The sequence below is a fragment of the Cupressus sempervirens genome, chromosome 2 (genome assembly GCF_028749045.1).
Source record: "Cupressus sempervirens isolate cs-2001-9-10 chromosome 2, ASM2874904v1, whole genome shotgun sequence".
NCBI lineage: Eukaryota > Viridiplantae > Streptophyta > Pinopsida > Cupressales > Cupressaceae > Cupressus > Cupressus sempervirens.
This window is the reverse complement of record NC_143119.1, coordinates 272,106,485-272,117,676: the sequence shown is the minus strand read 5'-3', so window position 1 is coordinate 272,117,676 and position 11,192 is coordinate 272,106,485.

Sequence of the window (11,192 nt, the reverse complement as noted above, 5' to 3'; positions counted from 1 at the left end):
CTTAAATTCTTTTTAATTTATTATTTTTTTAGTTAATTCATTTTCATTTTCATTTTTTTAAACAAATAGATATAATTTTTAAAAATGTTATTAAAAAAAAAATTTAAAAAAAAATTCAAAAAGTAAAAGTTTTAAAAAAAATTCAAAAAAAAAAAAAAAATTTAATTTAAAAAAATTAAAAATATTTTTTAATGGAAAATTGGAATGGGAATGGAAATGGCCTATTCCAATAACAGATATTTTTTGGCATAGACATATGCTCATTTTAGGGGCAAAATTGGAATATGTCTTCCTATTCCCAATTTCGATTGAGCTTATCAAACAGCGAATATAAAACATATTCTAATTTCGTTTTCCTATTCCACTCATATTCCAGCAACCAAACGGGGCCTTAGGGGCCTTAGAGCAATTTTGTCAGGAAGTTGGGATGCAGGTGAATATTACTAAAACCAAAGTCTTGATTTTTTCCTTTATTGGAAATTGTGAAAGAATACAAGTATCTTGAGATTGACTTCCATTATAAGCTTGACTGGGAGACATGTAGAGCAAAAAAGATTCTAGGGGACTAAAAGGTTTCATTTTTACTCCATAATAGATGCAACACAATGAAACTATGGGACTGGAAAACTAAGAAGACTCTCTTTGGTTTGTTGGTCACACCAATGGTTCTTTATAGCTGCAAGGTGTGGGAGGGCAGCGTGTCAAAATGGGGGTGGAGACAAATAGAGAGAATTTAAAAACAATTAATCACAAGTAATCTCAAAGTCAAGAATTTTGTACCTTATGAAATTCTTTTGACTGAGGTCAGGGCTTTTCCATTAGAGGCTTCAGTGGTGATCTAGTTACTTAGTTACTTAAAGAATGTTAGGATTAAACTACAGATAGAAATAACAATTACATGCAAATATAAACAATATCAAAAAATAATAGATCGCATAGAAGAGAACACAAGACACCAAGATTTAACATGGTTCACCCAAACCCTAAGCTACATCCACCAAACAGCAAGTCCAATATTATTACGATTCAATGATTATAACCTAATTACAATCGATAATCCATTATAGCTCAATACTGCCGCAAGAAGCAATTTTCACATCACACCTTATGAAAAATCCTCTAACCCTAAGCCCTTTTATATAAGTATTTTTACTACTTAAGGGATATAATTAATAGTTAGATGTTGGCCCAAAATCCTGATAAAATAGGGCCCAAAAAATAGGCCCCGAGCCCCAAAGAATTATGAAGTTTGTACAGTACTTCCCTGATCAGTCACCACAAATAAATAATCTCCCACTTGGGGATTGATCAGACTCCACAATAAACAACAATCTCCTACTTAGAGACTGATTAGACTCCATAATAGACAACAATCTCTCACTTGGAGACTGGTCTTGTAGCAAAACCGCTACCACATGGGGCTCCCACTGGATCAAACCACCTTGGACTATGTTGTTTGTTTACTCTTATTCAATCCAGAAGACCAACTGAAGTTGAAGAGGAATTCAGCGTCTTATTAGATTATGGTGACTGATCAGGAAAGTACTATACATACATATGGCCGACATGTTGTAACCCTAAAACGGATAAAATACTTGTATAAAAGGGTTTAGGGTTAGGTATTTTCATAATGTTGTGATGCGAAATTGCTTCTTGCGACAGTATTGAGCTATAAGGGATTATAGACTGTAATCAGGTTGTAATCACTGGATTGTAATAAGATCAGACTTGTTGTTTGGTGGATGTAACCCAAGGATTGAGTGAACCACGTTAAATCTTGGTGCCTTGTGTTCATTTCTGTGTAATCTATTATTTTTCTGTTATTGGTTATATTTGCATGTAGTTTTTTTATTTATGTCTGTGGTTTATCCTAACAAGTGGTATCAGAGCCTAGTTGTTTTTTAGTTATCCTGTGTAGGAAAGTCTCACGGTTGAGTGAGAGCAATGGTAAATGAGGGTAAGCTGAGGGTTGATAGGTTTAATGGGCAGAACTTTCAGTTATGGAAGATACAAATGGAAGACTATATGTATCAGAAGAATTTATGGAAGCCGTTGGAAGGCAAAGCCAAGAATTAGGGAACTATGTCAGATGCTAAATGGGATCTTTTGGACAAAAAGGCACTCGAAAGCATTTGGTTATGCTTGGCACCATCAGTGGCATTTAATATTACAAAAGCAAAGACGACAGAAGAGTTGATGAAAACCCTAGCAACACTGTATGAAAAGCACTCTGCTTCAAACAAGGTATTTCTCATGAAGCGTTTATTTAATATGAAAATGGCAGAAGGTGGATCTGTTGCAGATCATTTAAATGAGTTTGATACAATTACTAGTCAGTTATCTTCTGTGGGTATCAATTTTGATGAAGAAATTAAGGCTCTCTTGATTTTGTGTTCTTTGCCTGAAAGTTGGAATGGCTTGGTAATGGTTGTGAGTAATTCTGTTCCTGTATCTAGTACCCTAAAATATGATGATGTGATCAGTGTTGTTTTGAGTGAGGAAACTCGTAAGAAATCCTCAGGTGGATCTACATCAAGAAGTGCTTTGAATACACAAAGCAGGGGCAGAACGACTGAGAGAGGAAGTAACTTTGGATATCGTGAGAAATCAAGAGGAAAGTCAAAAGGGAAGAGGTCTCAATCGAGAGGACCAAACGACTACCGGTATTGTGGGAAACCAAGGCACAAAAAGAAAGAATGTTGGAATCGAAAGAAAAATGAAGGAGATAAATCAGATGGAGACAAGGAGGCAAATGTAGTAAGTAACAAATCCAAAGAGGATGCTTTGCTTCTGTCTTTAGAAAGTGTTGATGATTCATGGGTTTTAAATTCTAGTGCTTCATTTCATGCTACACCTCATAGAGATTATTTCATTGATTACGTCCAAGGGGATTTTGGGCTTGTTTATTTGGGGGATAATGAACCCTGTCAAATTGTTGGAAAAGGAAAAATTAAGATTAAGTTGCAAAATGGGAATCATTGGCTACTACATAAGGTAAGACATGTTCCAAGGCTGAGTAGAAATTTAATTTCAGCAGGGCAACTCGGTGATGAGGGTTGTGTAGTTACTTTTAATGATAAAAAATGGAAGGTTTCAAAAGGTTCCCTTGTAGTAACAAAAGGTGTGAAAGTAGGCACCTTATATCTTTGTACAAGTCATATTGTTCCTTCTACTTTGATCATTTCAAAAAAAAATTAATGTTCAGGAACAATTGCTGCAATTGAGCAAGGAGAACAAATAGCTATTGTAGATTCTGATACAGCACTGTGGCACAACAGACTTGGGCACATGAGTGAGAAAGGTATGAAAGTACTTCATTCAAAGAAAGTTTCACCTGGTCTGAAATGTGTTAATATGGATTTTTGTGAAAGTTGTGTGTATAAAAAACAAAAGAGAGTGAGTTTTGTAAAGACTGGGAAGGAAAACAAAAAGGAGAAATTAGAGCTTGTGCATATAGATGTATGGGGACTAGCTCAGGTATCTTCCCTTGGTGGCTCTCATTATTATGTTACATTTATTGATGACACAACTAGAAAAGTATGGGTTTATTTCCTTAGACAGAAATCTAATGTATTTCAAACTTTTAAGAAATGGAAATGCTTGGTTGAAAATGAGACTGGTAAGAAATTAAAATGTCTCAGATCTAATAATGTGGTGAGTATTGGAGTCATGAATTTGAAAATTATTGCTCCACTAATGGTATTCATAAACAGAAAATTGTTCCAAGGACTCCACAAGAAAATGGAGTGGCTAAACGCATGAATAGGACTATAATGGAGCACGCAAGGAGCATGAGGTTGCATGTTGGGTTGCCCTTACACATGTGGGCGGAGGCTATCAATACTGCAGTATATCTGATTAATAGAGGTCCCTCTACTCCTTTGGGCTATGGTATTGCAGAGGAGGCATGGACTAGTAAGAAGGTGAGTTATTCTTTTCTCAAGACCTTCGGTTGTGAAGCTTTTTCTCATATAGACTATGTAAATAGAATCAGGCTAGAAGCTAAATCAAAGAAATGTGTCTTTGTTGGATATGGCATTAATGAATTTGGTTATAGGCTTTGGGATTTTAAAAATCATAAAATTGTAAGAAGTCAGGATGTCATATTCAATGAGAAAGTGTTGTACAAAGATTTGTTGCAACAACATGAGAAGAAAGAAGATGATTATGTAGTGTTAGATGATACTCCAAGAGTTGATGTTCTAGTCATTCCTCATGATGTGCAACAACTGCGACAACAAATACCACACACACTGGTGAATGTTAGACGGTCAACGAGGAAAATTAGACCTCCACAAAGATTTTCTCCCTCTTTGTATTCTATTTTACTTACTGATGCTAGTGAACTTGAAAGTTATGATGAAGCTGTGCAGGTGAATACTAAGATTCAGTGGGAGTCTGCAATGAAAGATGAAATGGACTCTTTGCTGAAGAATAAGACATGGGATCTAGGCAAGTTGTTTGTGGGTAAAAAGGCTTTACAGAATAAGTGGGTTTACATGTTGAAAGAAGAGGAAGGAGGTTAGAAAATATTTAAGGCCAAGTTAGTTGTAAAAGGATTTGCACAGAAAAAGGAAATTGATTTTGATGAGATATTTTCTCCTACTATTAAAATAACTTCTATTCGTACTGTTTTAAGTCTTGTGGCTACTGAAGATTTGCATTTAGAGCAATTGGATGTTAAAACAACCTTTCTTCATGGTGATTTGGATGAAAAAATATATATGGCTCAACCACAGGGTTTTGAGGTCAAAGGTAAGGAGAACTTAGTGTGCAAATTGAAGAAAAGTTTATATGGCTTGAAGCAAGCACCTCGGCAATGGTATTTGAAATTTGACAGTTTTATGCATGAGCATGGATATAATAGGTGTCATTCAAATTACTGTGTTTATTTTAAGAGGTTGGATGATGATAGCTACATTATTTTATGTTTATATTTTGATGATATGCTTGTAGCTGGGTCTAACATGGATCATATTAAGGGGCTAAACCACCAATTAGCACATGCATTTGCTATGAAGGATTTGGGGGCAGCAAAACAAATCCTTCGTATGAAGATTTGCAGAGATAGGAAGAACAGAACATTAACGATGTCTCAGGTTGATTATGTTGAGAAGGTGTTGCAATGTTTCTCTATGGAGAATGCTAAAGTTGTCAGCACACCTTTACCTAGTCATTTGAAGTTGACTAAGGAGATGTGTCCCAAGACACAGGAAGAGGAGGATAAGATGTCCAAGGTACCCTATGCTTCAGCTGTAGGAAGCTTGATATATGCTATGGTATGCACTAGGCCAGATATTGCCCATGCAGTGGGAGTCGTTAGCAGGTATATGAGTCATCCAGGATTTGAGCATTGGAATGCTGTCAAGTGGATTCTTAGATATTTGAGAGGAACATCCAATAAGTGTTTACACTTTGGGGGCTCTACTACTGATTTACAAGGCTATGTTGATTTAGATTTGGCAAGGGATATCGATACTAGGCGGAGTACGATAGGTTATGTCTTTACTATTGGTGGGGCAGCCGTGAGCTGGGTTTCTAGGTTACAAAAGATTAATGCTCTATCCACTACAGAGGCAGAGTACATTGCTGCTACAAAGGCAGCCAAGGAGATGATATGGCTTCAGTTCTTCTTGAAAGAATTGGGACATCCTCAGAAGGATAATTATTTGTTCACAGATAATCAGAATGCCATTCATCTTGCAAAGAATTTAGCTCTGCATTCTATGACCAAACACATCCAGTTACAGTACCATTTCATTCGGTCAGTTTTGGAGGATGGACAGCTAAAGCTGGAGAAGATCCATACAAATGACAATCTAGCAGATATGTTGACAAAGGTTGTAACAAGGGAGAAGCTGAACTCATCTTTAGCTTCGGTTGGTCTTTTAGACTAACATGAATCAAAGAATAACAGAGTCCAAGGTGTTTTGATCCAATGGGAGCCCCATGTGGTAGTGGTATTGCTATAGGATCAATCTCCAAGTGGGAGATTGTTTTTTAGTGTGGAGCCTGATCAGTCCCCAATTGGGAGATTGTTAGATTATGGTGACTGATCAGGAAAGTACTATACATACTTCATAATTAGTGGGGTCGTGGCCGATGTTGTAGCCGACATATTATGGCCAACATGTTGTTACCCTAAAACGGATAAAATACTTGTATAAAAGGGTTTAGAGTTAGGTATTTTCATGATGTTGTGATACAAAATTGCTTCTTGCGACAGTATTGAGCTGTAAGGGATTACGAACTGTAATCGGGTTGCAATCACTGGATTGTAATAAGATCAGACTTATTGTTTGGTGGACGTAGCCCAGGGATTGGGTGAACCACATTAAATCTTGTTGCCTTGTGTTCATTTCTGTGTGATCTATTATTTTTCTGTTATTGGTTATATTTGCATATAGTTTTTTTATTTATGTCTGTGGTTTATCCTAACACTTCTCCCTTGTCACTACCTTTGTAAACATATCTGTTGGATTGTCATCTATATGTATCTTGTCTAACTTTAACTATCCATCATCAAAAATTGGCCGAATGAAATGGTACCACAACTAAATGTGTTATGTCTTTCAAAGCAGAGTTGAATTCTTTGCAAGATGAATAGCACTCTAACTATCTATAAACAAATAAATATCCTTCTGAGGGTGTCCCAATTCTTCCAAGAAGTACTAAAGCCATATCATCTTCTTGGTTGCCTCTATAGCAGCAACATACTCTACCTCTGTAGTGGATAAAACATTAACCTTCTATAACCTAGAAATCTAGCTCACGGCTGCCCCACCAATAGTAAATACATAATCTATAGTACTCTGCCTGGTATCAATATTTCCTATCAAATCTAAGTCACATATCCCTATAAATCAATAGTAGAGCCCCCAAAGTGTAAACACTTACTAGATATTCCTCTCAAATATCTGAAAATCCATTTTACTGCATTCTAATGCTCAATTCCTAGATGACTCATATACCTGCTAATGACTCCCAGTACATTTGAAACATCTAGCCTAGTATATACCATAGCATACATTAAGCTTCCTACAACTGAAGCATAAGGTACCTTGGACATCTTATCCTCCTCTTCTTGTGTCTTGGGACACATCTCCTTAGTCAACTTCAAATGACTAGGTAAAGGTGTGCTAACAGCTTTAGCATTCTCTATAAAAAAACGTTGCAACACCTTCACAATATAATCAACCTGAGATAATGTCAATTTCTTGTTCTTCCTATCTCTGCAAATCTTCATACCAAGAATTTGTTTTGTTGCCCCCAAATCTTTCATAGAAAATGCATGTGCTAACTGGCATTTCAGCCCCTTAATATGATCCATGTTAGACCTAGCTACAAGCATATCATCAACATATAAATATGCAAAAAATTGTCAAATTTTAGATACCATTGCAGAGGTGTTTGTTTCAAGCCATATAAATTTTTCTTCTATCTGCAAACTAAGTTCTCCTTACCTTTGACCTCAAATCTCTGTGACTGAGCCATATATATATCTTCATCCAAATCACTATGAAGGTTGTTTTAACATCAAGCTATCCAAATGCAAATCTTCAGTAGCCACAATACTTTAAACAGTGTGAATAGAAGTCATCTTAACAACAGGAAAAAATATTTCATCAAAATCAATGCTTTTTTTTCTGTATAAATTATTTTACAACTAACATGGCTTTAAATATTTTCTTACCTCCATCATCTTCTTTCAACCTATAAACCTACTTATTCTGTAAAGCCATTTTACCTACAAGCAACTTGCATAAATCTCAAGTATTATTTTTTAGCAAAGAGTCTATTTCGTCTTTCATTGCAAACTCCCACTAAATCTTAGTATCCACCTAGATAGCTTCATCATAACATTCAGATTCACTAGCATCAATCAATAAAATAGAATACAAGGAAGGAGAAAATCTTTCTACAAGTCTACTTAGCCTTGTTGACTGTCTAACATTCACTAGGGTGTATGGTATTTGTTGTTATGGTTGTTGCACATTATGAGGAATTGTTGGAACATCTTTTGAAGTATCATATAATACTGCATAATCATCTTCTTTCTTCTCATGTTGCTGCAACAAATCTTTGTACAACACTTTCTCATTGAATATGACATCCTTACTTACAATTTTACAATTTTCAAAATCTCAAAACCTATGACCAAATTCATCAATGTCATATCCAACAAATACACATTTTTTTGACTTAGCTTCCAGCTTGGTTCTATTTTTAGAATCTATATGAAAAAATGTTTTACAACTAAAGGTTTTGAGAAAAGAATAACTCACCTTCTTACCAGTTCATGCTTCCTCTAAAATACCATAGCCCAAAGGACTAGAGGTACCACTATTAATCAAATTGACAATAGTATTGACAGCCTCCACCCACATGTTTAAGGGCAACCTAGCATGTAACCTCATGCTCCTTGCACACTCCATTATTGTCATGTTCATGTGTTCAGCCACTCCATTTTCCTATGGAGTCTTTGAAACAGTTTTTTGTCTACGAATACCATTAGTGGAGCAATAATTTTCAAATTCACGACTGTAATACTCACCACCATTATCAAATCTAAGACATTTTAATTTCTTACCAATCTCATTTTCAACCAAGCATTTATATTTCTTAAGAGTTTGAAATACATCATATTTTTGTCTAAGGAAATAAACCCATACTTTTCTAGTTGCATCATCAATAAATGTAACTTAATAATGAGAGCCACCAAGGGAAGCTACCTAAGATGGTCCACATACATCTCTATACACAAGCTCTAATTTCTTACTTTTATTTTCCTTCTCAATCTTCACAAAACTCATTCTCTTTTGTTTTTCATACACACAACTTTTATTGAAATCCATATTAACATTTTAGACCTGGTAAAACTTGTTTTAAATGAAGTACTTTCATAACTTTCTCACTCATGTGCCCAAGTTTGTTGTGCCACAATGTTGTATCAGAATCTACATCAGTTGTTCTTCCTACTTAACTATGGCAACTATTCTTGAACATTCATTTTTCTCTGAAATAATCAAAGTAGAAGGAACATTATGACCTGTACAAAGATATAACGTGCCTACTTTCACACATTTTGCTACTACAAGGGAACATTTTGAAACCTTCTAATTTTTATCATTAAAAGTAACTACACAACCCTCATCATTGAGTTGCCCTGCTCAAATTAAATTCCTACTCAACCTTGGAACATGTCTTATCTCATATAGTATCCAATGATTTTCATTTTGCAACTTAATTTTAACTTTTCCCTTTCCAACAATCTAACAGGGTTCATTATCCCCCAAATAAACAAGTCCAAAATCTCCTTGGACATAATCAATGAAATGACCTCTATGAGGTGTAGCATGAAATAAAACACCAGAATCTAAAACCCATGAATCATCAACACTTTCTAAAGAAAGAAGCAAAGAATCCTCTTTAGATTTGTTACTTACCACATTTGTCTCCTTCTCCCCTTCTGATTTATCTTCTTCATTGTTCTTTCGAGTCCAACAATCTTTCTTCTTATGCCCTAGTTTCCCACAATACCAGCAATCTCTCAGTCCTCTAAATTGAGACCTATTCCCCTTTGACTTTCCTCTTAATTTCTCACGATTTCTAAAATTATTTCCTCTCTCAGTCGTTTTGCCTCTACTTTGTGTGTTCAAAGCATTTCCTGATGTAGATCCACCTGAGGTTTTCTTACGAGTTTTCTCACTCAAAATAATACCAATCATATCATCATATTTTAGGGTATTAGATCTAAAAATAAAATTACTCACCACCATTACCAAGTCATTCCAGCCTTCAGGCAAAGAACACAAAATCAAGAGAGCCCTAGTTCTTTATCAAAATTAATACCCACAGAAGATAACTGACTAGTAACAGTATTAAATTCATTTAAATAATCTGCAACAAATCCACCTTTTGTCATTTTCATATTCAATAAATGCTTCATGAGAAATACCTTATTTGAAGTGGAGGGTTTTTCATATAATTTCACTATGGTTTCCATCAACTCTTCCATCATCTTCACTTTTGTAATGTTAAATGTCACCGATGGTGTCAAGCATAATAAAATGCTTCCAAGTGTCTTTCTGTTTAAAATCTTCCAATCTTCATTTGTCATAGTTCTCTAGTTTTTAGTTTTTCCTTCCAACGGCTTCCTTAAATCCTTCTGATAGAGATAGTCCTCCATTTGCATCTTCCATAATTGAAAGTTTTGCCCATTAAACTTGTCAACCTTTAGCTTACCCTTGTTTTCCATCACTCCCACTCAACTATGAGACTTTCTTGTAGAGGATAACTGGAAAAACCTCACTCTAATACCACTTATTAGGATTAAACCATAGACATAAATAACAATTACATGCAAATATAAACAATATCAAAAAATAATAGATCACACATAAGAAAAAACAAGACACCAATATTTAACATGGTTCACCCAAACCCTGGGCTACTTCCACCAAATAGCAAGTCCATTATTATAATGATCTAGTGATTACAATTTGTAATCCCTTACAGCTCAATACCGCCACAAGAAGCAATTTTTGCATCACACCTTTTGAAAAAACCCCTAACCCTAAGCCCTTTTATACAATTATTTTTACCGCTTTAGGGTTATAATTAATAATTACATGTCAGCCCAAAATCCTGATAAAATAAGACCCAAATTCTTGATAAAATAGCCCCAAAGAATTATGAAGTATGTATAGTACTTCCCTAATCAGTCACCACAAACTAACAAAGAAGATTGAAAACATGCAAGATCGTCAATGGCCAAAAACTGAGAAAGGAGATGCTCTTAACCGAAGGAAGAAAATATGAATGAAGCAAAACATTAAATGGTTGGTTAAATGGAACACCAAGTTACAAGATTACCCAAACATAAATGCAGACATAAGAAAGTTTGTCAGAGGGAAGATCCACAATGCCATGTGGAACAATAATATGAGTAGAAAAAAAAACCTATTATATTAAAAAATTCAATCCAACGAGGTAACTTGGCAAAAAATTGTACCTTGGGGCTTCTATTAAAGGAAAGGAATGGTTATTAGTGGCACAATTGAGGATGGGATCTCATCACCACAAGTGCGAGATAGGAAGATAGAAGAGACCCAAAGAGGCGAGGGAGGAGAGAATTTGCATATTTTACAGGTCAGGAGTGGTTGAAACGAAATGGCATTTTCTCTAAGAAT